Source organism: Cavia porcellus, unplaced genomic scaffold, assembly GCF_034190915.1.
Source record: "Cavia porcellus strain 051 isolate PalLab524CR breed Dunkin Hartley unplaced genomic scaffold, mCavPor4.1 scaffold_1, whole genome shotgun sequence".
In the NCBI taxonomy this organism is placed as follows: domain Eukaryota; kingdom Metazoa; phylum Chordata; class Mammalia; order Rodentia; family Caviidae; genus Cavia; species Cavia porcellus.
In genome coordinates, this window is record NW_026947484.1 from 161,330,536 (window position 1) to 161,357,105 (window position 26,570).

The following is a 26,570-nucleotide window of genomic DNA, read 5'->3' on the forward strand; positions in this document are numbered from 1 at the left end:
AAACAATAAAGACAAGAAGAGCATGGAATGAAGTATTTCAGACCCTAAAGGAAAATGATTTCCAGCCTAGACTGATGTACCCTGAAAAACTGTCCTTTAAAATTGATGGAGAAATAAGATACTTCCACAACAAAGAACAGCTGAAGAAATTCATGATCACCCAGCCAATCCTGCAAAGAATACTGAAAGACAGTTTAGATACACTTAGGAAAAAATCACTTAACAAAGCAGACAATTAAACAGAACAGAAAGATAAAGATGCAACAGCAGAAATATAACATGTCAGCAATAAACCAATATTTAACAGTTATAACCATTAACGTAAATGGTCTCAATGCACTAATTAAAAGAAATACACTGGCAGAATGGATCAAGAAACAAAATCCAACCATATGCTGTCTACAAGAAACCCATATAACCCAAAAGGATACTCACAGACTGAAAGTCAAAGGATGGAAAATAATACTTCATGCAACAGGAACCCCCCCCCCAAAAGTGAGGGTAGCTATTCTGTTTGCAGACAATGTGAACTTCAAAACAATAATGATCAGAAGAGATAAAGAAGGTCACTACATACTGGTTACGGGAAAACTTCAAGAGGAAGAGACAACTATCTTAAATATATATGTACCAAATTCCAGAGCACCCAGTTATATAAAACCAGTAATATCAGAAATGGAAAACCAAATTAGCAGTAATACAATTATAACAGGAGATTTTAACACACCATTGACACCAATGGGCAGATCAACAAGACAGAAAATCAGCAAAGAAATAAAAGAACTGAATCACACCTGTGAACAAATGGAATTGATAGACATATACAGAGTATTCCGCCCAACAACAACAGAATACACATTCTTCTCAGCAGTACGTGGGTCATTCTCTAAAATAGACCATATATTAACTCACAGAACACATTTAAACAAATGCAAAAGAGTTGAAATCATCCCTTGCATGTTATCAGATCATAGTGCTATGAAATTAGAAATTAATGATAAAAGATACTGCAAAAATCCCACAAACACATGGAAACTTAATAACACACGCTTGAGTAATCAGTGGGTCACAGAGGAAATTAAAGAAGAAATTAAACAATGTCTACAAACAAATGAAAACACAAATACAACTTACCGGAATCTGTGGGATGCAATGAAAGCTGCCCTCAGAGGAAAATTTATTGCACTGAGTTCCCACATCAGGAAAACAGAATGAATACAAATAAATAACCTGATGCTACACCTCAAACAGCTAGAAAAAGAAGAGCAAGTCAAGCCAAAAGCCAAAAGAAGGAAGAAATAATAAAAATCAGAGCAGAAATCAATGCAATAGAGACTAAGAAAACAATCTAAAAAATCAATGAATCAAAGAGTAGGTTCTTTGAAAGAATAAATAAAATTGATAAGCCCCTAGCTAACCTTATTTTAAAAAGGGAAGAAAAAGCTCAAATTCATGCAATAAGGAATGAAAAAGGTGAAATCGCTACAGACCCAATAGAAATACAGAAGATCATCAACACCTATATCAAAAACCTCTACTCTCAAAGGTTTGATAACACAGAAGAAATAAACATTCATAGAAGCATATGAAGTACCAAAGCTAGATCAAGAATATGTAAAACTGCTGAATAACCCAATTTCTATTAATGAAATCGAAAATGTAATTAAGTCCTTACCTACAAAGAAGAGCACAGGCCCAGATGGGTTCACTGCAGAATTCTACAAGAAATATAAAGAAGACCTAATGCTGACACTCCTCAAACTCTTCAGTGGAATTGAAAGGGAAGCAATCCTTCCTAAGTCATTCCTGGAAGCAAATATTACTCTAGTACCAAAACCTGAGAAATACCCATCTGAAAAAGAGAACTACAGACCAATCTCCCTAACGAACACAGATGCAAAAATCCTCAATAAAATATTGGCAAATAGGATGCAGCAAATCATCAAGAAGATTATACACCATGACCAAGTGGGATTCATCCCAGGTATGCAGGGATGGTTCAACATACATGAATCAATAAATGTAATCCACCATATCAATAGAGTCAAAAGTAAGAATCACATGATCATTTCTATAGATGCAGAAAATGCTTTTGATAAGGTACAACATTCATTTATGATAAGAACCTTGCAGAAAATTGGAATAGTCTTTACCTCAATATAATAAAGGCCATCTATGACAAAACAACAGCCAGTATCATACTAAATGGCCAAAAATTGAAGGCCTTTACTTTAAAATCAGGCACAAGACAAGGATGTTCCCTGTCACCACTCCTATTTAATATAGTAGTGGAAATACTAGCCAGAGCAATTAGACAAGAAAGAGAAATAAAAGGCGTAAAGATAGGAAAAGAAGAAGTTAAATTATCACTATTTGCAGATGATATGATACTCTACATAGAAGACCCCCAAAACTCCATTGAAAGACTCCTAGATATAATAAATAAATTAAGCAATGTGGCTGGATAAAAAATCAATACTCAAAAATTAATAGCATTCTTATACACTACCAACAAAATCACAGAGAGAGAAATAAAAGAAAACACACCCTTCACACTGGCAACCAAAACAATGAAATATTTAGGAATTATTCTCACTAAAGAAGTAAAAGACCTAAACAGAGAAAATTATAATACACTGAAAAATGAAATTGAAGATGATCTCAGGAAATGGAAAGACATCCCTGGCTCACGGATACGAAGAATAAATATTGTGAAAATGGCCATTCTCCCAAAACTCTTATACAGATTCAATGCAATCCTGATAAAAGCACCATCAACATACCTCATAGATGTCAAGAAATCATTCCTAAAATTCATCTGGAGTGAGAAGAGACCCAGAATAGCAAAGACAGTTCTAAGCAGCAAAGGCAAGGCAGGAGGCATCACAATCCCTGACTTGAAATCATACTAAAAAACAACTGTAGTTAAATCAACATGGTACTGGAATCAAAACAGAGCTGAAGATCAGTGGAATACATTAAAAGATACAATCGCAACTACAAACACACTCCACCACCTTATCTTTGATAAAGGTGCCAAACATGTTCACTGGAAAAAGGACAGTCTCTTTAATAAATGGTGTTGGAAAAACTGGCTCTCCATATGTCGAAAACTAAAACTAGACCCATGCCTGTCACCGTATACTAAAATAAATAAATAAATCTATTGGAAGACAAATTGGGTAAAAACCTTGAAGACATAGGGGTAGGTAGAGAATTCATGAACAAGACTCAAACCACATGGGAAATACTTCCCAGAGTCAATAACTGGAATCACATCTTATTAAAAAGTTTCTGCACATCAAAAGAAATCTCTAATGTAGTGAAAAGAAAACCCACAAACTGGGAAAAAATCCTAGTGAACTGCCCCTCTGACAAAGGACTTCTGTCTAAAACATATAAAGAATTAAAAAAAAATCAGACCCCCAAAATTCAAAGACCCCATCCAAAAATGGGCATCTGAGATGAATAAACAATATTCAGATGAAGAAATACAAACGGCAAATAAATATATGAAAAAATGTTCATCATCATTAGTCATTAGAGAAATGCAAATTAAAACCACACTGAGATTTCATCTCACTCCTGAAAGAATGGCCAAGATCAAGTAAACCATCAACAATAAATGCTGGAGAGGCTGTGGGGAAAAAGGAACTCTCCTGCACTGTTGGTGGGAATGTAGACTAGTGCAACCATTGTGGAGGTCAGTCTGGAGATTTCTCAGAAAGCTGGGACTGGAAGCACCATTTGACCCCGCTATTCCACTTCTAGGCATATTCCCAGAAGAACTGAAAGCATCATATCACAGTGATATATGTGCACCAATGTTTATAGCAGCACAATTTGCAATAGCCAGATTTTGGAAACAACTTAAGTGTCCATCAACTGAGGAATGGATAAAAAAGTTGTGGTATTTTTATACAATGGAGTACTACTCAGCTATAAAAAATAATCACATTGAGACATTTATAAATAAATGGACACAGCTTGAGACCATACTCATAAGTGAAATAAATCAAAGTCACATGTATAAATACCGAATAGTTTCCCTAGTGTAAGAAACGATAAGAATACATAAAAGCATGTGGTAATCATGATTCCCAGTCACACTGGTTTGAAGCCATATAATGTTTTCACTCATTAATTGGAATGGTTTTAATTGGGTTGTTTTATTTTATTGTCTGTGATACTATGAATAACTATTTTGAAGAAAATAAGACAGCGTAATAGCTAGTGGTGATTTAATATCATCTTGTTTTGAAGCCCCATCAAGTTGTTGTTCATCTGTTTCCATTGATTTTAACATGTTGTATCTTATTATATTTTAATGTATGCAATAGTATAAGCAAATTTTTTTATAGGCAAAGAGACAATATAGAAATCGATGTTCGGTTTCTTTTAGCTGGTTCTAAATACCCTGCAATACTTTCATTCTCTTGAATGGTTTCACACTGTCGATAAGTTTGATGCTATACTATATGAAGTTAGACTCAAATATTTCAAGGAAAGAGTCACTATGGTAACTACTATTAATATCAGGCTATCTGGTGGTGAAACACAATGATGCTTAAATTTTTCGGTTCTGATTGGTGTTGTTCTATTGATATGTTCTTTTTTACCTCAATCTCCCCCCTTTTTTCTTTTTTTTTAATTAATTCATTTCTTAGTATCTTTTAACTAAGGGAAAACTAAATTAAAAATAGCGGGATATATTGTAGTAACTTTTTTTGTTTCCCTATTAACCTGATTTGCACAAGATGTATTGTTCTCCACATCTTGTTCTGACTGATTTTATTATATTCTGTTTTACTTAATAGTATCAAGTTTGAGGGTATAGGCAACCACTTGGAAGGCAACCAGATATTCTATGATGCTCATTATGGTTTGACTCTTATCTTCTTTGGAAGTCCTGTAAGGTCTCCAATGTGGGTTTTATTGGTCTTCTGTACTGTTTTGTTCAATTCTTTTATACCAGCTGATATAGGAAACTCTTTTTAGGATAACAAGAGGCATAATGGTAACTATTGTTGATCACCTAGTAATCTTTTTTTTTTTTTTTTTGCATTATATACTATGTCCATCCTCCTGTTCTAACTGACTCTGTTTGCTTTGTCACATTGGGTTTTTCTTTGATCTGTCTTGTTTTGTTTTGTTTCGTTTTTTGTTTTTTGTGTTTTTTATCTTTTTTCTTTTCCTCTTCAAAGAAAAAGTTATAAGAACTGTGGGAGTAATGGAAACCAAAATGTGTGGTTGTTAGCATAAAAAAGAGAGGAAAGAAAGTGATCTAAAGGATATAATTGCAAGTATATTTAAATGTGTAGGATAGAAAACCATATTTCTGAGTTTTTGTTGGATCATTGAACAGAACCGTCTGCAATCTCACTGTATTAATGTCCACTTTGTACGCTTTAATTTTGTAATCTGGACAACTGTTTCTGAGATGACAATATGTAATCTATTAACTGGTGAATTCTTACTGTATATTTTTTCTCTTGAAATTCTGTATTACTTGTAGCCTGTTACTGTTTTGCTTCATTTAGTTTTGTTTTTCTCTTTAAAAAAAATGGGCAGATGGAGGGATGGAAGGACAGATGTCAACTGGAATGTAAAATGGCGATTCCAGAGAAGGTTAAGAAGAGGATAGGAAGGGCTGGGAAAAAGGGCAGCTGGGTTTGCTCAGTGAGCACTGATCCTCTTTAATATGTCCCTGTTAATCATAAATAAAAACTTTTAAATCTAGGTAAATTTGTAATCAGGGAACAGTCCAGAATTATGGCCTTATTAGTGTTCCCTGCTCAAATCACAGAGGCCTGCAGGACCTGAGGCTCTGCGGTTTGCACCATTGCCTACAATCAGGATCCCTCAGTTAGCACTGCGAGGCTTTTCTGCAAATATGCACACGCTCACACGTAACTAAGACAGATGGACCAGCGAGTGTATAGCAAGGTTTGAGGCCAGCTGATTATTTTGTATCGAAAGGAACTGAAACGCTAGGGTCCCATCAGCTGCTTCCAGCTGCAACAGCAGAGTGTGCCTGCTCAGTGCAATTGGCTCGCAGGGTGTGCCAGGTGTAGGGAGCTCCCAGGCCACCAGAACCCCAAGCCCCAGGGCTACGGATGACACCGGGCCCAGAAGATCCCAGAGCTTCTCCAGGGCAGGTTGCTTTGAAAAGATCTTGGCTTAATTTTAGTGTCCCCCAGCTGCGCCCCACCCCCTAAACCAACCCAGAATCGAGACCTTGGGAAAGTGAGCTCCGGACTGTGGCTGGGTTGTGTCCACCTGAGTGCATCACACTACCCGGGGTAGGATGATCAGACAGTCATTCGAAGGCTCTCACCTCTGCCGAAGTCCTAGGTACAGACCCTGCATTTCAGCACATCTGCAGGTTTCTCAGCTTATGAATCCCTACCCTGTACATTCAGTTGCTCTTCTCTGCCTGCCCACAATTCATCGTCCTGCATAGCAGCATGTGCGATTAGAACTGACCCAGAGGGGAAAGAGGACCACAGCGAGGAACGCAAGGCCAGTGGGTGGCTGAACCCCAAAGGGACCGGGAGGAAGAGTCAGGTTTGCTGGGCGGGCGCCTCCTCTGCTCCTCTCTTCCGTCCTGGCCCCTTCTTCTTCTTCTTCTTTCCTTTCATCTTTATTGCCTTTCACTGTCCCAGGCTGCCCGTCATCTTGAGCTTCTCACCTTCGCGCCCTGAGCAGGCCCACAAAGGCAGCCACACTGCTCCCCACAGCTACCCTGAGCCTGACCATCGCTCAGCTTCCTGCAGTTCATCCTCTCACTCCAGAGTCATTGAACAAGGGTGTCCCCAGGGCCTGGCCTGGGGAGTGGGGAGGAGGAGAAGAGCGGGCTTGGTCTCCACTCTCAAGAGTTGGAGGGAGCAGCCACACCCACAAGGGTCTGTAACCTCAGGGTAATTTTTTTATGCAACTCGGTGTGCTAAAGGAGCGCACAATTTAATTCCATTGCCTTGGGCTGGAAATGCAGGCGCTAAGCGAATGAAACAGACATGCACTACCAGGCAGCCCAGCCAGGTACAAGACAGCAGGAATCCTCAGGGACTCCTGGAGCTAGGACGGGATTACTCTTCCAGAGGGAGCCGAGTATTGCAGGTGAATTTCTACAAAGATGTTTGGCCAGGAGCAAGAGAGGCCAAGGCTGTGGCAGGGGTGACCTTTATGTGGTAAAGTCCTTATTCAGAAAGAAGAAAGAACAAAAGTTCATGCATATGGGAGGCAGAGTACTCACCGGGCAGCTGAAGGTACGCGGGGTTCGTCTTGACTTAGAATAACACGGCAGCTGAAGGTACGCGGGGTTCGCCTTGACTTAGAATAACACAAGACAGACCCTTCACAAGTCAATAAATGGAACTCAGAGTGGAGTCATCACCTTCCCAGCACCCTTGGGAAAACACTCGGAAAAATCTGCTATTCCTTCGTGATGTTAGAAAGACTGTTTAAATTTTTGTTATTAGCACCTTTGCAGTATGTCATGTGTGCAGTATTCACTGTGTGGAGTTGGTACAGGTGCATAACTGTCATGCTTTATTTCTAGATGCATCCCCAGAGCCTCGTGTGCTCGTAGGTGGGGCTTTTGAAGGTGACTGTATCATGGGATGTGATCTTCATCAGTGGGTTGGTGCACTAAAGAGTTTATACTTCAGTGTGGTACTGGGAGGTGAAGCCTGTTTGGGGGAAGTGCGCCCCTAGCGGTGTGACCTGAAAGGGTCAGGCTCCCTCCTCCTTCCTTGATATTCTCTCTGCTTCTCTCTCTCTCTCTGTCTCTCTCTCTCTCTCTCTCTCTCTCTCTCTCTCTCTCTCTCTCTCCATCTCTATGTCTATCTCTCTTTATCTCTCTCTTTCTTCTTCCTGCCTGCCAAGCCACCCTGCCTCGGAGCCAGCCAACTATGAACTGAAACCTCTACACACTGTGTTATGGGTGTCAGCGTTGTCTCAGCGTTAAGAAAGTGACTAAGACAATAACACATCTTAACTATTTTCTATCCCTTCCCTTCCCTTCTCCCCTCCTCCCGCCACCATCTGGTCCCCTTGCCTTTTCCCCAAGAGCAGCTTCCCTGTTTCTGCTCTTCATAACCATGGTATGAAATCTTTTCCATGGAAACATTTCCTCCACAGACACTTTTCTCTTACTTGCAATCAAAGACACACACTTGCGACCTAGTCGGTGGCCACGAGCTTGAAAGACAGCTTTCAAAGGTGCACATAGCAATCTGTACTAGAAATGTTTAATAGAGTAGAGAGGTGAACCAGAAGCACCATCAGTCCCACAAAGGGCTTGGCATCCAGGCCAAGAGATGGATGTGGGGTCAGAGGAGCTCCAAAGTGTCCTTGGGAAGCTGGCATCTCTCCCTGCTTCTTTAGTTATTCTGTGCTGAGGACTGAAATACGTATTCAGCACTTTCTCGAGACTATCCTCTGTACAAAATGCTAGTGACAGTGCAGTTCAGCTCCTCAAGATACCCTCCCGCTACACAGAGATTCAGGATCGCAGTTCAGAGTGAGGAATACTAAAGGAGAGATGCCCAAACCCATGATGAAGCAAAGAAACAACGCCTCACAAAGGCTGAGCAACCTCAAAGGAGAAGCTGTCTGAGTCCACCTTGAAGGCAGTAACGGATTTCCCAAGTGGGGCAGACATGGGGTGGAAGGGAAGAGGGCATCGCTGTCTGGAGAGAGGACACCCAGGAATCACAGAGTAGCTCTAACATGCTCCCTCCCATCGCACACACATCACTAATCATGGTGATCATGGTCATCACTTTCTTATAACTCAGTCCAGCCTGGTGGCCCCTCACAGGCTCTCTGAGGGCTCTAAAGTCACCCTGGAATTGCTGTGTGTAACACGGCTCCTTTCTACAGACTTTGCTGGTCCTGGGGTTTGTTTCCAGTGTGGATCTCAGGGCTGCTGGAAGGTGACCTCCAGGACTGGGAAGGACCTTGGCTTCTAGGTATGCCCTGCCAGAAGCCAGGTGGGACAGGCTCCAGGTGCTCTGCAGGCTGCCAAGCTGCTGTGCTCCCCTCCAGGCTCCCCGTCCCCTACACATGGCAGGTGAAGAAGAGCCTGGCAGCCGGATTCTCCTTGAGCCACAGGGAGCCACCCTGTCCTCAGGCGGGAGTGACTGTGGCAGTCTCCGGAGAATCACGTCATGTATTCCTCAGGCTGCCAACAGAGCCAGGAACACCCCAACTGTGAAGCGAAAGGGCAGGGGATGCAATTTAAATTCTCAGAAAATGGGCAGAATGTTCACCGCAGCATTACAAGTAGTTCATTAATCAAAATAAGAGTTTCTTCTAATGCTCAGCACAAGCATCACAGAGCGGTCCAGTGACAAAGCAGGCTTTCTGAGTGGCTTTCAGGCTGAGGCTTTCACTAGTGTTACTGTGAGCCGTAGAAAGGCTTGATTTTTACCTGCCTACAAGAATGGCAGTTTTATGTGGTTCATGCGAGCCTTACCTTCAGTTTAGGAATCATTCCCTTTAAATCTTTCACTATGCTAGTAGGGAAGTATGGCTTAGAGAAGTTAGGAACTTGCTAAATATGCTCTCACTTTGTCCTGACAGACACATGTGTACACCCACACACAGATGTGCTCACACACATGCATATATCGGTCCTTAAGGACTATGCAGTCCCCAGCCCCAGCCCCAGCCCAACACCCTCAGGGTAGAAGCAGTGTTCCCAGCGAGCCTACATGCTGTGCCCTGCTCCAGGGGGCACCTTGGGGTGTCTCAGAATCTCAGTTCCCAGGCTTCTCCAGCACCCCCTTTCCCATCCCTGCCCACCCAGATTTCCTGCTGCCTGTTCCTCCTCCTCCTGCTGGGTTCCCTGCTCACATGTGGGTCCCCTTCTGGCAGTAGACAACCTCACCCCCTGCATACTCAAACAGCAAATGTTCTAATGGCACACAAAGCCAGAACACAGCTGTGCAGTAGACTGGGCTACAAACATCACAGGACTCGAAATCATGGAAGAAATTGAGACATCTTGGCTTAGATTAAGCCGGGGCAGTGGTGAGATAAAATACCAACAAGGCAGAACTGGTGTTGTCCAAGTAGGTGGCATGGCGTGCTCGATACCACCCTGTGTCTGTGAGCTGTAAATAACTATTAAAACCTCCAGGTATTCAGCAAAGAGTTGTCAAAAGTCTATCCTGTGCTGGGTGTTAAACGAAGCTTCTTGTTCTGGGAAGTGGACCCCTGAGTGGTAGGCAATCTGTCCTTGCAACCTGTGAATGGCACTTTGGAAGGACCCAGTGGACCTTGCCAATGGCAGCTGTTACCAGAAGTTAAGAGGACTCAATTAAAACATGTTTCCTGTTCCTGAATCACACACACACACACACGACCAAAACCCTCTCAGGGTTTTGTTTTGCCTTTTGATATTTCCTCCTCTATCTTTCTCTCAAATTTTTAATTAATGTACAAGATACAGCCCTCAACTTTGTGTAGTCCTCTGGTTGGAAACCAAAGCCTGCTAGAGAGGGACACAGAAACCCCACATCCAAGGAGATTTTATGGAGGCGCTACCAGGCCAGGGAGTGATATTTGGAAGGAAGTAGAATGACCCGGTGTCCCGTTCCCTCTGGAGTTCCTCCATGCAGACACATGAAAGAGATACACAGTTCCGCCTCTACTCATCACCAGAGCTGGAGCCTGTCCACGCAGCTATTCCTTTCCTGATGCACCAGGCTGGGTTCTCACTGGTCTGCACTTTATTAATTTTATTGGTGCTCTGTCCAATATCTGAACACTTACTTCAGGAGCATGTTATGGCCAATGTCTGGATGTCCCCTCAATGCCTCATGCGGTCAGAGGTGAGGCTTTTCAGAAGTGGCTGGTGTAGAGTGTGTGGTGCTGGACTAAGGATGTGTGGTGACCGAATGAGTCCACTGACTGGTCCGGCATGGTTCTGGGTGTGGAGAGCGGGGAAGGCCCACCCTGGGTGGGAGCCTGGACAGAACATAAGGCCAGAAAGAAGTTGCTGCTTGTGAGTTTCTGATCACTACTCTGCTGCTTTGCTCCCTTTTGCTCAGCCATGAGATGTGTCTCCTCTGCCAGGCCACCCTGCCTTAGAGTGAGCCCATTACAACTGAAACTTCTGCAAATTGTGAACTGAAATAAATCTGGCCTCCTTTAACTTCAGGTGTTGGGTATTCCGTCTCAGCAACAAGAAAACTAACTAAGACAAGTACTTGGTGATATTAATGCACTAAAAATCGTATAGGACATTGAACTATAATAAAGCTTTTTGTGTCAGTCAACTCACGGTACACAAGAGCACACTGAACCTCAGGGCTTCTAACCATAGCGTTTGTTATTTATGGTGGGTAAACTGCTCGGCGATTGATTGGCTGATTGGGATGGGCTGACCGGGTGGCTTTGTTTCTAAATACTTACTTTAGAATGTAACATTCAGCTACAGCTGAAAGCTACAACTAGCCAGGGGAAGTTCTCATGGCAAAACTTGTACAAGCGCAGTAAACCTCTGTGTATATCACCTCTCTTCCTTCCACACCAAATCACACAGCTGCACTCAAGGTCACGGATATAGAAATAAGTTCTGCTCGGTGGTGCCAAACCAAGTCAGGAAAAGCCAAGCCCAAGATCAGTGCAGTGGGGCGGTGCAAGTTCCCCGTTATGGGGGAGCAGTGCAAACGTTTGAACAGCAGTGCAGCTTGCACACTGCCTTCCAGAGGACCACATGCCTGCAGCCTGGCCACACAGGCCGCACCCTGGGGAACCAAGTGGTGCTTGGGCAGGAAGGGGCCAAGTCTTTGAAATCAGTAAAGCAATAACTACATGAAGGCCTATGGTGGGTACCACTCCATTCCCTGGGAGGGACAATCCTGTGTTTGAGAAGCACAAAGAAGTCCAAATGGAGACTCAGGTTGCCAGCGCTTACTTCATGGCCTTGAATTGAGTGCCTCATTCTGTTTTTTCTGGAATCCACTGTGTTTCCTCTAAACTACGGGTCTTGGTCCACCTGGTCGCTGGGCACATGCAGTTTTTCCCAGTGCTTCACACATCCAGAGGTGCATACTTTTAAAAATCATTAACCAAACCATTGGTTGACTGGGTTTTTTTTAATCATTAACTTATCGAGAGTGAGTTTTTAAACCACTTTATTGACAAATCATTTATATTTTTTAAAAAACACTTCTCCCCAAATTTGTCCATATTAATTGCATGATTCAATACATTTTAGTAAATTTAAGTGTAGCAAACTCCAGTGAAAGTACACAGCCATCACCTTCCCATTCAAAACATTTCCAGCACCCTGTAAAAGTTCTCCTTAACCACAGGCAGAGGCTGGAACCTTAGTACTCACTGTTAATTGGCTCTGGGAGACGTGAGAAGCACAGAAATAAATTGTTTGGGCTGGAAAGGGGAACGAGTCACCATCCTGACACATCTCAGCTTGCACATGAAGGGCCAGATCTCGAGCACCGAGACAAATCTTCACATCAAAATGCACCAGGTGTCAAACTGAACGAGTTTCAATGCGGCCAAGCACTACGGCAAGACTGTAAACAGAATCACACAATGCGAGGTATTTCTGCTTGGAAAAGCTGGCTCCTCTGAGCTAGCAGCATGTTTTTGAGGTTCCCCTAAGGTGCACGTATATCTGAAATTTTTACTTTTTATGCTGAATATCCCATGGTACACACCTTCACATTTTCTCTGGACCAATACTTTCATCTTTAATTCTATTTTTCCCAGTGTTGTGATAGCCATTACAGTGTTTATAGAGCAAATTACAAACACACATGCACACATTCACAGTACACACATATACAGAGTCTGCCCAACAAATGTGTACATGAGAAGAAAGGCCTGTATAAACATTTTAATACTAAGTTTATTGAGACATCATGAGATTAACACAAATTAGCTTTGGCCTCTATGATTACAAGAGCTGCTCACGCTGGTGACCATTTGCTTCCAAATATTTACTAGCACCGCAGACTACCCAAGTGTATGTACATTTTTTGATGGACTCAGGATCTGTGTAGACACACGTTTAAAATATTCTAAAAGCTTTGAATCTACAAAAAAATTACAAAGATAGTTTCTGTATACCTCACCCCTTACTAAATATTTATATCTGTTAGAATGAACCTCCCATAGTACATTATTTTACATTACTTTTACACAATTTAAACCACTGTTTAACGCACTGGGAACTAGAGTCACACTCCAACCACATGTGCTCACCTGCTCTCCGATGCCTGCTTCCTGGTCCCAGGCCCTGTCCACTGGGCCACCTCAAGTTTCCTAGATCTTTCACTCCCCACCGTGCAGTCCTCTTTTTTGATTGCCTGGTTCTCTCTCAGTAGCTGAATGCACTGCAGGAGATGGGCGGATCCCCATCTAGGACCCGGGTTACGCAGCTGTGGGTTTGGAGGAGGAGAACCGCAGAGGCAGCGCTCTGTCTGTATCCCATCTCAAGAAGGAGACGCCGGCTGTCACTGTGACCCTGACTGTTGGCTCACCCAGCTGACTGAGGTGGCATCCGCCAGGGTCTTGCTGTGATGAAGCCTCTGTCCTGCTCCCCGCTTCCATGTGAGATGCTCAAGGGTGGAGACTGAATTCCACTTTCTCCCCGCAGCGCTGAGGACTGAATTCGGGGCCTTCACACTGAGCTACATCTACAGCCCTCTTTAATTTTTTAGTGTGAGACAGGGTCTCAATAAGAAACCAAGTTGCCCAGGCTGGGCACCAACTTGTCATACTCCTGCCTGGAGGGCTGGGAATACGGGCACGCACCCCCACTCATACTTCACCTTTTGGGACTTACAGTGTCTCCCTAAGCTATGGAATTCTGCCTGGAAGGTTTGCGTCTTTCCTCCCCTTGATCTTCACTCAGTCATTTGTGTGTCAGTGTAGACTCACCGACAGTTACCCAGCGATTGGTTATGATCCGTAATGCTTTACCCACACTGTGATTAAATTGCTTGGCTTTGGCTGCAAGGAGCTCTTTGTTCTGGCTTCTGTGTCCCCTTAACACTGTGGTAAGGGAAGGGGTTGTTTTCTGAAACGTGTCCTCCTTTCCCAGTGTTACCTGATGCTCCAACCTTCTATTTCCTGCCACATCCTAGCATAAGCTATGGCTCCAGGGGGCCTGGCTCCCCCCATTAGAGGACACTGCTGGTCACAAGATGCGAGTCCAGGCTGCACTCCACACCACTGTCCTGTTACTGCTGTCTCTTTAGGTTTTTTAACCTGATGAAAAAGGATATGTGTGTGTGTGTGTGTGTGTGTGTGTATATACTCACCCATGTGTGCACATGCTTTTATATGCAAATAGCTGTATCAATAATAAGTGAGTCCACATTGCTGTTTCCAGCTTTAATCAGTGGCCACGCAAATCACCGTGGCTTCGCCTTTGCTGATCGATACCTTCCAACTCCAGGGCTCAGCACCCCGGCGCCCACCACCCACCCCATCTTCCTTGTTGCTCAGTTCCTGAATATACACACAGGACAGTCGAAGTAAGCTGTCCCCCAAGGAAAACAACCTTATCAGTGAGAAATGGTGCTCACATGAAGTTCCCTTGTCATTAGATTCAACATGCCGCTCCTTTCCAAGGTTCCCCAGGCCAGCATCTCTCCCCCACCATCTCAGCACATGAGACCCCAGCAAAACCAGCCTGGGCTTATGACCTACAGAAGTGCAAGACTATAACCAATGGACCCCAGGACTGGTAACTGGTTTTGCAGCTACAGAACAGATACGCAGACCTGCGCTTGCGCAGACCCTGGCTGTGTGACGGGGCTGTCTCTGCAGATCACAGGAAAGAATATTCAGTCGGCAATGCTGGGACAAGTGGCCACAGGTAGAGGAAACTACATCAAAATATGACAAGACTATAGACACAGTTAAATGTTCATAAGACTTTTTAGAAGCTCATGAACCAAGGAGAAACAATCCTTAATCAAAAATGTAAAATGCAATCTGGGCGTGGTGGTACACACCTGTGATCCTAGCACTCCAGAGACTGAGGCAGGAGGATCACTGTGAGTTTGAGACCAGCCTGAGCTCCATAAGCAAGTACAAGTCCAACCTGAACTGCATGGTAAGATCTATTTCTAAAAAAAAAAAAAAAAAACCCACAAAAAATAAAATATGAATACTGTAATCTGAATACTCAGGAAAGACAGCCAAGAGGGTACTAACTTTGAAGACACAGAAAACACTGGTGACCACAACTGAAACGCACGGAGACCCTCATGGTAATGAGAGAGACAGACTCTGGGGTCTTAACCCACGACATATTGCCCTCTGCTCATGGCAGTGTCTTCCCCTCCCATCCTCTCTCACCCAGGACACACGGAAGGCGCCTTCCCCCGCCTCCTGCCAGGTATGCTGTGACAGCTAGGGTGTGCCAGGAAGCCCCCAAGGACGAGCACAGCCATTCACACCACACCTCACACGAGGGAGAGATACTTGAAACAGAGAAAAACACTTCTTTCAACATCACATCCTCATGACCCACGGGAAAATATCCACACACTAGTCTACCCCAGGACCCCGTGAATCAGAATTCTTTCCATTTTGGGGGGCAGCCTGTTGTATTCTGCCTTGGTGCTGTCATCTCACCGTGCCCTTTCTCCCAAGCGGTCATTAAATCCGGGGTCTGTAAATTCCTGCTCCTGCCTCTGTTTCAATTTATACTGGCACTGAGGGAGACGTACCTTCAGGTTCAGCATTATAACAAAAGCAAGAGAAACTCATAGCAGGACAAAGAAAGAAAGGTGGGGAGAAAGGAGCCAAGGGAAACCATTTTTTCAAATTTTTACTTTGAAGAAAACTGCAACTTTGAGACAGAATCAAAGTTACCCAAGACTACAGTGCTTTTACTCCCTCCTGGAGACTCACTTAGAAAATTTCTAATAAGCTTGCAGATTGGTCCTGCACCTTCCACCGATCACTTGAGCTGACACTGCTCTTCCAATAAGAGGAATTCACAGATTCCACCCAGGAAAGCCGCGCTGTTCATTAGGTTCCCACAGGCAAATGTTGCCACCCTACATTGGCCCCCACAGGGAACCCGACTCTAAGAACACCCATCCTAGAGCCTGCTAGAGACTGAGGGTCCAAACTGCAACCCAAACCCACTTGCACATCGCAAGCATCAACACTGCAACTAAACCTAATCTTAGTTTAGGAAAAACCAACTCATACACTAACGCATTTTGTCTTAAAAACACAACAGAGCTGTCAGTGATAAAAACAGCTTTTTATTGAAAGGAAAAAGTTTTCACACTGTGCGCTTTTGTACAGCTAATGCGGGCTTGGCTGCATAATGTGCGTGGTGACTATTGTCACATACCGCCTGAGTTTGAGACCAGCGCATGCAGCACTTGGGTCACCTGTTAGTCTGTTAATAAAAACAGACCCAAACCCCCCAACACAGAAATGCCCCAGCCCCAGAATATAATGCACCTCCCTCTTGAAGGCTCTCTCTCTCTCTCTCTCTCTCTCTCTCTCTCTCTCTCTCTCTCTCTCTCTCTCTCTCTCGTGTGGTTCATCACCTGTGCCTCATCTGTGGATGCCTCCCACTGACGCCTCCTGGACGCTTTGCGATGACAAGTCCAGCTCACTCCAGGTGCTCCCGGGCTGAGTCCGTCTCCTCTTGGCAGGACCCCTCAGAGCCCAGCTAGTGACAGAGCAGAGGAAGCACAGAGACAGCCAAATCTGCTCCTCTTCACCATTCTAGAAAACACCAACCTCCCACTGTGCCCCAAGTTGCACTGTCACTGGCTTAGGACTGTCTCCACTGGAAGCCTTACTTGTGACAGTAACTTTCTACCTTGCCTTTCTTCTGTAACAGACCCCGTGGAATTATGACCTGCTGCTTCTCTACATACCTAGCTTACTCCGTGTGTTCTTGATGAGTCTATCAGTCCTCTGATGTTTTCCTCTCTCCAGGAAGATGAGAGAATGAGAAACCATAATAAAATCATGGCAGTTCTTGTAGTCAAAATTGTTTATAGTCAAGCTGAGCTTTCTGGATGATCACAGAATGGCAGTTTACAGTGCAGCCAGCCGGTGCTGAAATATGTGTGTGTGTGTGTTCGGCGCAAAAAAAAAAAAATCCTTGATTCAATGTTCACCTCTTCCTATTCTCTTTCCCTGTTCTAAGATTATCTAATTGGTCATTTTAGCTCAACCATTAGGCAGGGAGTCAGATATTAGCAAGTCGGGGAAGGGAAGTCCACAATAGCATACACTGCCAGGTGAGAAAAGAAACAAAACCTCAGTGTCTAACACGTTTATAAACACTTGTTAGGCCTCAGACCTAAAGCAATCTTTCAGGGCACAGGGACATGCGAAGGTTACACACTGCACGTTTCCCTTCTGCTCTCCGTCCATCCAGTTCTGACAGGAGACACACAGCATCCTGAGGTCTGTCCAGCCCTCAATCCAGTGATACGAGGAAAGGCAGTGGTCTTTAAAGACTTTTCTGCTTTGGTTTAAATTAAGAACTTACCTATTGTAAATTTCTGACATGATTAAAGCCTCTGAGGAAACACTGACCATCTAAAAAGGATAGGATGATATTTTGCAATTTCAAAATAATCTCTAAATACATGTTAAGTGTTGAACTACCCCTGTTCCCTGAACCCCAAGAGTCACTCGCAGGTGCACAAAAATATATCCAAACTGAGAGGCCTTCATGCTACTGCCCACCTTCATGCTTGAAGGTGGAACTCACCTTGCATCTATTTTATAATAAATTCTACCTATGTTTCTCCATGGCCTATTGTGTCTTAACTGAATTATTTCATTGAGCGCACAAAGAACACGGAACCAAAGAAGTGAGGTCAGGTTCCTCACTGTGTCAGGACCCAGCTTCCTGGGGACACCATTACCACTTCAAAAACAGAAGCCAGGCCAAAGAGGAGCAGGAGACCAAGCAGAGATGACACACACTCCCCTAGGAGGAGCTGTCGCTCATCCGTGAAGTCTTGAAAACATCCCTCTCTCCTCTACAGAGAAAACAAAAGTTGCTCCTATGCTATAGAAGCTCTGCATGTACAAAAGGATTTCAAAATTCCCTAATGAAGATTATAATTAAAATATTTAAATGGGTTTTTAATTTTCTTTCTGGGCTGAGCTATTTCCTGGTCCTCTTCAGGAGCTCCTATTGTGCAGTCTTGACAGAATTCTCTGTTAGAAATGATAGCCTGCTGCCTTTCAGCGTCTTATTAAAATGCAAGGTTGCCAGATATATCCACATGCATATGAATGAAGCGTCTATAGAATAATTAAGTCATGAATAACACATCGCTCAGCATGACTTTTCCTGAATAGGGAAAGAAATGTTATTTATGAATCCAGAGATTGCATATTATATTCAAAAATAATTGGCAGTAACAAGTATTATTTGAGGACTCATTAATTTAAATTATAATCGCCCTGTTATAAATGCCATTTTTAAGCAAAATCGTGATGTGGAAAATGGATGTGGGCTAACATGTCATTTTTCTCAAAAGTCCACCCAAAAGCTTTTGGCAGTGATGTTTACATGGTTCGAAACTCTTCTTTTACATTTATTATACACAAAGGGTCATTAGCATCACAGCAAGGATCTGGGTTCAAACTACCAGACATATTGCATCGAAAAGCATCGATTCTATTTGTGGTATCATAATCCATAACACACGGATCTTGGTTTTTGTTCTGGTATCCAGCTCCCAGCTTCTCTAACTTGTCATTTTCTGCATGGCCACAGCAGTGAGCTTCTTTTGTTACAGTTTTTGGCCTTTTGTCCTCCGTTCCCATTAAGCTCCAGAGCAGCTCCAGAGTGATAAAGGTAGAAGACAGTCTTTCTGTTATTCAGAATAAAACCCTATAAGCTACACCTGAGTTTATATTAATGAGGTGTTTTTAGGAACATCCCTAATAACCACAGGATAAGGGGCTGGTTGCCAGGGGAACCAAGCATTCAGTTGGAGTCGGAACTTACAGGGCTACCTACAGGGAAGGGAGCCAGGCTGATGATCAAGTCAATCACCAATGGCCAATGATTTCATCAGTCCTACTCTGGTTGGGGAGAATAAGGAGAAAGCGTTGAGGTAAACATCTGAATCCGGGCCAAGACTATCTGGAAACTACCATTAAAATAATAATAAAAACCTGTAAAAATGGAAAGAAGAGTTTAGTCACAATTTGGCCAAAAGAAGAGCAGATGGGCTGCCCTGTTGAACCACACAGAAGCATAACTTTGCAGACAAAGTAGAACGAAATCCAGGAAATGGGTATACATGTGGTCAGTCCATGGTATGCTAACCCGCCCCACAGCTGTATTCACTCCAGTGGCTCTAGGTGTTTGTGCCTTTTGTGTACCCCAAGTCAGTCTGTCTCAGACCAGCTTTATGGTCTGTGGGTTCATGAAGCACCTCTCTTATTCCACAACCCCCGCTGTCCATAACCCTGGATGTAGAAACCATCCACAACATGTGTATTCCTGATCAGGGTGGCAGATGGGAAAAGCAAACAGACCACCAAGCACTATGCTAAAATTAGGCAACACCAAGAAGTTTGCTAGATTTAATGTCAGTACCTTCAGACCCAACCTCCAACTCCCTTAGAAAGTCATGTGACCCATCTTGCTTCTCACCACAGAGGGTAGAACCACTGTGTCCCCCACAATTCCAGCATGCTACTGCTTGAACTTCTCATGGGATCTGCCACTAACCCACCCTTCTTCTGTGACTGTTTCTTGTGGCTGTCTCCTATCCAGTCACTGTGGGATTGTGACCACAGAGACCCTGAAGTTAGGCCAATCCGTGACTTATGATCCCTGGAGTAGCTCAGTCTTAAACAATAAACTCTTCTCAGAAGGCCTACTGATTCTGACACTCCCAAGTATGGAGAGCTCCAACTGCCATGCAGAAGGAGCCATTTTCAGAGTAAACCCCGCTGTACCAGTAGTTTACAACACCATGGTCTTTCCTTGGAGCTCGTGCCACTGATCCACTGTCTCCCAGGAGCTGCCCTGGTGTTTGCAGAGAAAGATGTCCCTTCCTGGGTGTCCAGAGGAGCATCCCAAGCTGCTTGTTCTTTGTTCTGCACTGTCTTCAATTTCTCTGGAATTTCTAGTTTTGCTGTCTGCTCTTTCTTGATTCTTGGAGTTCTACTTATTTGCTTTGCTAAATTGTCATTTTCCAGGAGTCTTGATTCCAGGCCCAGGAGAGGCTGTATTTCACTACTTTACTCCATTCTTTCTAATCCACAAAATGATTTTTTTAAAGCTAGATTATGATTTCCTGATTCAAGCAAGGGCCAGCTAGGAAAACCCTAGCAGTTCATCTGTTACAGAGAAACAAGCAAGCGTTTGGGGGTCTCAGTTAAAGCTATTAGCATCAGGCACAAAAATACACATTTTTGGATGAACCAAGTAAGTCATAGCACTTAACTCTACGTGGGACAGGATCTACAGCAACATAAAAGATGTTTCCCTAAAACTGACTGTTAGTTAAACATTGGGCTTGCTCTTATAAAAACTTAGAATATCCTAACATTAAAATATCTTAAAATTATGAACAAATAGGACCTTAAATATCTTATAATGTAGTAAATTTTATTCTCTCTAACTTATTGATCTATATAATATATGAAATTTTACTTTAACAAAAGTATTTACTTCTAGGTAATAATTATCCTTCCAGAATAACTACTCTCAAATTTATTAGAGGATCAGATATCCCTTGATAGCACATCTCCAAGGGGTGTATATAAAAAATATACTTAATACACTTGTCAAAAATTATCTTTTATAGGTCATAGGAAGCCCAGAGTACTCAAAGTTATACTTACAAAATGTTTTTAGTGTTGTAATTACCAAATATTTGATGATTTACTTTATAACTATCTCAATCATACCCATCCAATTTACTTTTAACAGCCACTTCTAAGTTACCCACGTCATACAAGACACAAGCATATGTCAGTGTTCTGTCATTGCCTGGGTCAAAGGCAGAAAAAAATCCTCCAAAAAATGTTTGTACTTAATACATACACAGTGACAGTATTACATCTCAAACACCCACAATACTGTGCTGATTAGATAGAAATTAAGGCAAATTTATCTTAACAGTTTTGAAGGCATCTTTATGTTATGTTATCAACCAATTTAAATTACTTATTTGTCATAGATTTACCTAAGTCATGTGAACTAAAACGTCTTGGGGCTGATTATGTGAGCATTTTAATATCTGTAAGCCAATTCAAATAGAACTTTTGGGAGTATTTTATCATGTAGACATACATACAATATGTTGCAGTCAGGGGTTTTCAAGGAGAACAATTACATATAGGACACATAATTTATAGTGGTATTTATAAGCAACACCCAAGGAGTGAAATACAAAGAAAGTGCAGGAAATCTATCCACACTGAGACCCAAGAAATTCAGCTGAGGGCCTGGATCCCACAGCAGTGTCCTGCATGAGTCCAGCTGAACACCTAGTCCGTAACAATGCCCCCATGAGTCCAACTGGAGGCCTAGAGCCCACGACAGTGACTCATGAAATCCTATTTCATGGATCTGGGCTGGGAAGGCCCCAAAGTCAGCAGTGAAAGCCAACAGTCTGTGCTAGCAGGATGAAGCACCTGTGCAATAGGTTGAGGATTCTGCATTGGAGCCAGGAAGCAAAGCTCAAAGTAAGGACCAGGGCTCCTATGAAAAGTACCTCAGCCATTCTCAGTGACAGCGAAGTCACAAGAGCCCCCACAGAGGAGTAGGGTCGAATTCATATCAGGAACCAGCATGACAATGTTCTCCCGAAGATTAAAGAGCACATATCCTGGGCTGGGGATTTAGCTCAGCAGCATAATTGCCTGCCTTGCAAGTATGTGGTCGCAAGTTTGATCCCTGGTACCCATAAAAAAGAAAAAGGCAAAAAAAAAGAGCACACATTCTCCTAGCACATATGCTCCCGTCTAGAGCCTGGAATCGATGCTCAAAGTGAAGATCAGAGCTCCCCCAAAGTGAACCACAGCCATTCTCAGCAACAAGGTCCTGAGCTCCTCTGATAATAATAGCCAAGTTCACATCAGGGGAGCCAGCAGCAGGACAAGCTCCTCCAGGAGAGCCAATAGCTCCAAACAATAACAACACTTATAAGAATCTTTCTCTCCAGGTCTTTTTATGCTAACAACATTCCTCAGGTGGGCCCTTAACACTTAGCACCATGCTGATTCAGTTCAGTAAGTGTTTAAGTTGACCACCAGTTTTTAATCCATCACACAAAATGTACTCAAAGATGGTACACAGAAAATATCCTATACTCACCAAGGTCATACAGCCTTTATATTCCCAGGTTTTAAGGTACTTCTTTGCAAGTTTTGTGCAAATCTTGAACCAAGCAGTTTTATAGCTCAGCATAAAAAGGACTCCCTTTTTCTAAATCTTTCCTTTCATAAGCCATGACCAGTTGGGACAACTTACAAAAAACCTTGAATATAATTTTTCAGTAAAGACATCATGAGTTGTTAGAGGATGATCTACTGGTAGAAGCAAAAGTTTATGCTAGAGAAGTGTCTTGGGTCAAAAGGTTCTCCGAAGGAGGAGTCCTTCCTAGAGTATCACCAATGGGCTGCAAATCCCCTTTTCCAAATTTCCAGTAGCCTAAAATACTCAAGGGTATGGCTAGCTCAAGGGGCAAAGTGAGACTCCCCAGTTTACACCTCCCACTCAAGCTGTTAGATGTCCTTCTAATCCAAAAGTGAGGTATGTTCTCCTGAGGTGGTTTCCTATGATACTATTATAGACAGGTACATTAGGTAGAAATCTAGCACTCAGTCAGACAGGGCTGGGCCCTTGGGGGAGTCAGTGCACAAGATGAGAAGCTATCAGGACTGTGACTGGAGGTACATCTAAAGATTAAAATCACTATGACTATTTTTTCATGCTTCCCTAAGGGGTGAATACAGCTCAGCATTATTGGCATCATCCTTTTGAGATTTTCCATTATCTCATTAGGGGTGGTCCGTGCTCTCCCACCTACTAAGACTAAAACCACTAGGACTAAAACTAAGACTACCAAAACTAAAAAGACATCGATTACCACCATGGTTAATGATATGACCCATGTACCCTGGTGCCATTAGATCAATATAACCTGAACTTACTTGCAACCTTATCATTTTAACCAATGTGGTATTCGCCTCTATGATTTTGCTCTTCCTTTGAGAGGTGGGCTCATTGGCAACCTATTCGGGACCCTTTATGTGCCTCAGGAGCTATTCTTTTTTTTTTAATCGGTACCGGGGATCGAACTCACGACCGCCTGCTTGCAAGGCAGGTGCTTATGCTGCTGAGCTAAATCCCCAGCCCCAAGGAGCTATTCTTACTCCCCATTCTTTTTCTCCAATAAATTTCATACTGTCAACCTCTGTTGCTCCTTAGAATTCATTTTTCAACCTTGGTATATTTGACATCTAGCATTTCTCCTATATCAATACCACCGTATGTCATGGAGCCAAACTCCCCACCACTTCCGTTAAGACCTTAGACACCCAGGGCCACCCAGAGTGGGCTAGTGGGAGTATTTGTCTCTGCTCTTCAGAGTCTGGAGACTCTATTGTAGATGATTTTCAATGGGATTCTTGCTGCAGCCATCAGGTTTTTACTCTGTATGGAATCAGTTATGAGCATAGACTAATAGCTAAGATTCTTCCCCAGGGGCCCTGAGAAGTAGTGCTTTTCATTTCTAAGCAAATGGAGAACTTTTCAAAGATTCTGGCTTTTCTGTATATTTTATTCCCTGCTAGATAATATCATGTACTGGCCAGCTTTCCTTTCATGGGAACAGTCTATAGCTATACCACCATAAACATGCCTATTGGAGCAAAATATCTGATATTTGTAACTTAAAGTAGTGTCTGCAATAATAAAGTAGCCACAACTTTTTTTCTGCTCATGATTTCTGCCCATGGTTTACTGGCTCCAAGACAGAAACATCATGGCAAAAGGGGATGGTGGAGGAAAGGTGCTCAACTCTCACCTTTCAGTCAAGGAAAGATCCAACAGTAATGAGTAAATGCATCCATGTGGTTAGAGTCATTACAATTCAATTACCTCTCAGGGAGTCTCTTAATCTGGTCAAATTGACAATCAAGATTAACCAATCTGAGTCCACTCATCCTCTTAAAACCTATCACATTTCCTTAAAACAGTCCTTAAACAAACCCAAGAGAAGCTCAAGATTCTGCCTAGATAACTAACAAGATATAACTGTGCTACCTACAACTGAAACCCCCAAGCCAGACCAGACTGAAACAGCCTCTTAATACTTGAATGATTGGACATAATGAAATGAGTCCCAGGGGATCATTCCCCAGGTAGCCTTTCTTGAGCAGGGAACCTAGGAGGTCTTCTCAAATGACACGTTTACACTTTTTGTTTTCAATAGGTTGTGTTTTGCTGTTTCTTTTTATCCCTGAACAAAGTATTTGATTTCCTTTTAATGTCACTAATCTCTTCAGTGACCACATCTTCTTTAACCTCATATTTGTAAGTACTACTTTTCTGGCCCAAATCCAAAATTTCAAAATCTTTTTGTTCTATTTTTTGCTCCTGATTCTCACATTAAATCTGGCTCCAGTAATACCTATTCCACAACCTGAACATTGGACTGTGTTGAAATTTCTTCTGCCAAATCAATTAGTACAATATCCTTAAACTTAGCCTCACACAGTCTTAGAACATGGTCCACAGCAGCCATGAGCTGCTTCTACGGCTGCCCAGAGACTCGAAGGTCACCAGTCCCATGTCATCTCCCTCTCCCAACCTAGGAGTGGTGAGAGGGAGCCCAGGTTGATGTCAGAAATACACTTTGGGGAAATGATTTCCAAATCTTGGCTGAATTTTTTAACCTTCCTCTGTGGATCAGCAGTAGAATTTTTTAATGTTCTCAGCCCATTAGTATTGTGTTGGGAGAACAAAATGACACTCACCAAATATTACTCATAAGGAACTTCCTACAAGACATTCAGATGATAATGAACAGGATCGTCTAGAAGGATAAATGAATTTCAGTGTAGACTGTAGGCAACATAAATATGAGAACACAGACATCCCTGAAAACCCTTACCAGAAAGTTAAAATTCTTTATTGAGTTATGAGAAGCCCTCCAAATCTAAAGAAAAAGGCCAAACGTGTCAAAAACTACATGGGCCCAGCATTGTAATAAAGTGATTTCTGTGAGTTCAAAAGAAATAAAATCTTCCCTGGAGTGGGACTAAAAAAACCAAAGAAGATAGAGACCCACCATACTGGACAACAGTTAAAGCTTTTCAGTATGTTCATGACCATTACTCAGAAGATACTGATTGGTTAGTGAAAACAGATGGTGATACATACATCATACTAGACAATTTGAGATGGCTTCTTTCAAAATATAACCCTGCAGAGCCCATTTTCTTTGGGAAAAATGTTAAGCCCTATGTAAAGCAGGGCTTATATGATGGAGGAGCACTTCTCATTTACGTGAGAATCAGGAGCAGTGTACTAAGCAAAGAAGCATTGAAGAGATTTGTTGACACATTTAAAACAGACAAAAAAATGTCCACATAGCTCTTCCACTGAAGACTTAACTCTGGGAAAATGCATGGACTGAATGCAGAAGCTGGAGATTCCAGAGGCACCAATGGAAAAGAAACTTGATCCTCTCGTGCAGAACACCCACCACTTAACACAAGGTTACTGCCCAGAGCATTTTGGTACAGGAATTGTAACTACCGTCCTCTTGTAGAGGGTTCTGACTGCTGTTCTGACCTTGAGGTTTCTTCCCACGATGTTGATTCCACACATTTACCATCTCCCTGCACGTGGGTATTTGTATAGATAACAGCCTGCCTCCTCTGACAGCATACAAAAGGGAATAAGCCAAGTAAACAAAAATGGAGCCCCACAGTGAAATCAGGAAATGCTTGAAAGGAAAACAGTCTGATGCTGCCCTGAAAGACTCCTGCACCTCTACACAGAACCCTGAAACCCCAGTGGCATTCCATGTAGAAATCTTTCAAATGAATGACAGCAAACTGAAGCATGACATGAGCTGTGGCATGTGTTAAATGTGCTTTGATACAGTAACATATAAATATTATGTATATCAGAACTTATGTTTGTAAATACATTGATAACGCATAATACTGAACAGCTCTGCCTTACATCCTTTGAAGGAAGCAGTACTGCTCCATCTTGTCTGTGAATTCATTTGCAATGTGATATAAATGAACTCATATACAGCTGTCTAATGAAAATTTTGCCACAGTTACATATAATTAGTATTTCTTAAAGAATTTTCCAATTTGCCACTTGGGTCTCCATGGCTCAAGGAACTGCCAGTCTTTGAGTGCATTAATAAAACATTTTGAAATAAAAAGTAAACATAGGCCAAATGTAACATGCATAGCTCCAGTGTAATTCCTTGAAAAAAATTCCTGTTCCAATCAAGTATGGTGGTGCACACCTGTAATCCCAAGCACCCGAGAGGCTGAGGCAGGAAAATCACTGTGAATTCAAGGCC

At 42.7% G+C, this 26,570-nt stretch overlaps 1 pseudogene; it reads left to right on the forward strand.

The window, feature by feature from the left end:
* Positions 1-24,883: 24,883 nt before the first annotated feature.
* LOC100722214 (glycoprotein-N-acetylgalactosamine 3-beta-galactosyltransferase 1-like) lies at positions 24,884-25,885 on the forward strand (annotated as a pseudogene).
* The last annotated feature ends 685 nt before the right edge of the window (positions 25,886-26,570 follow it).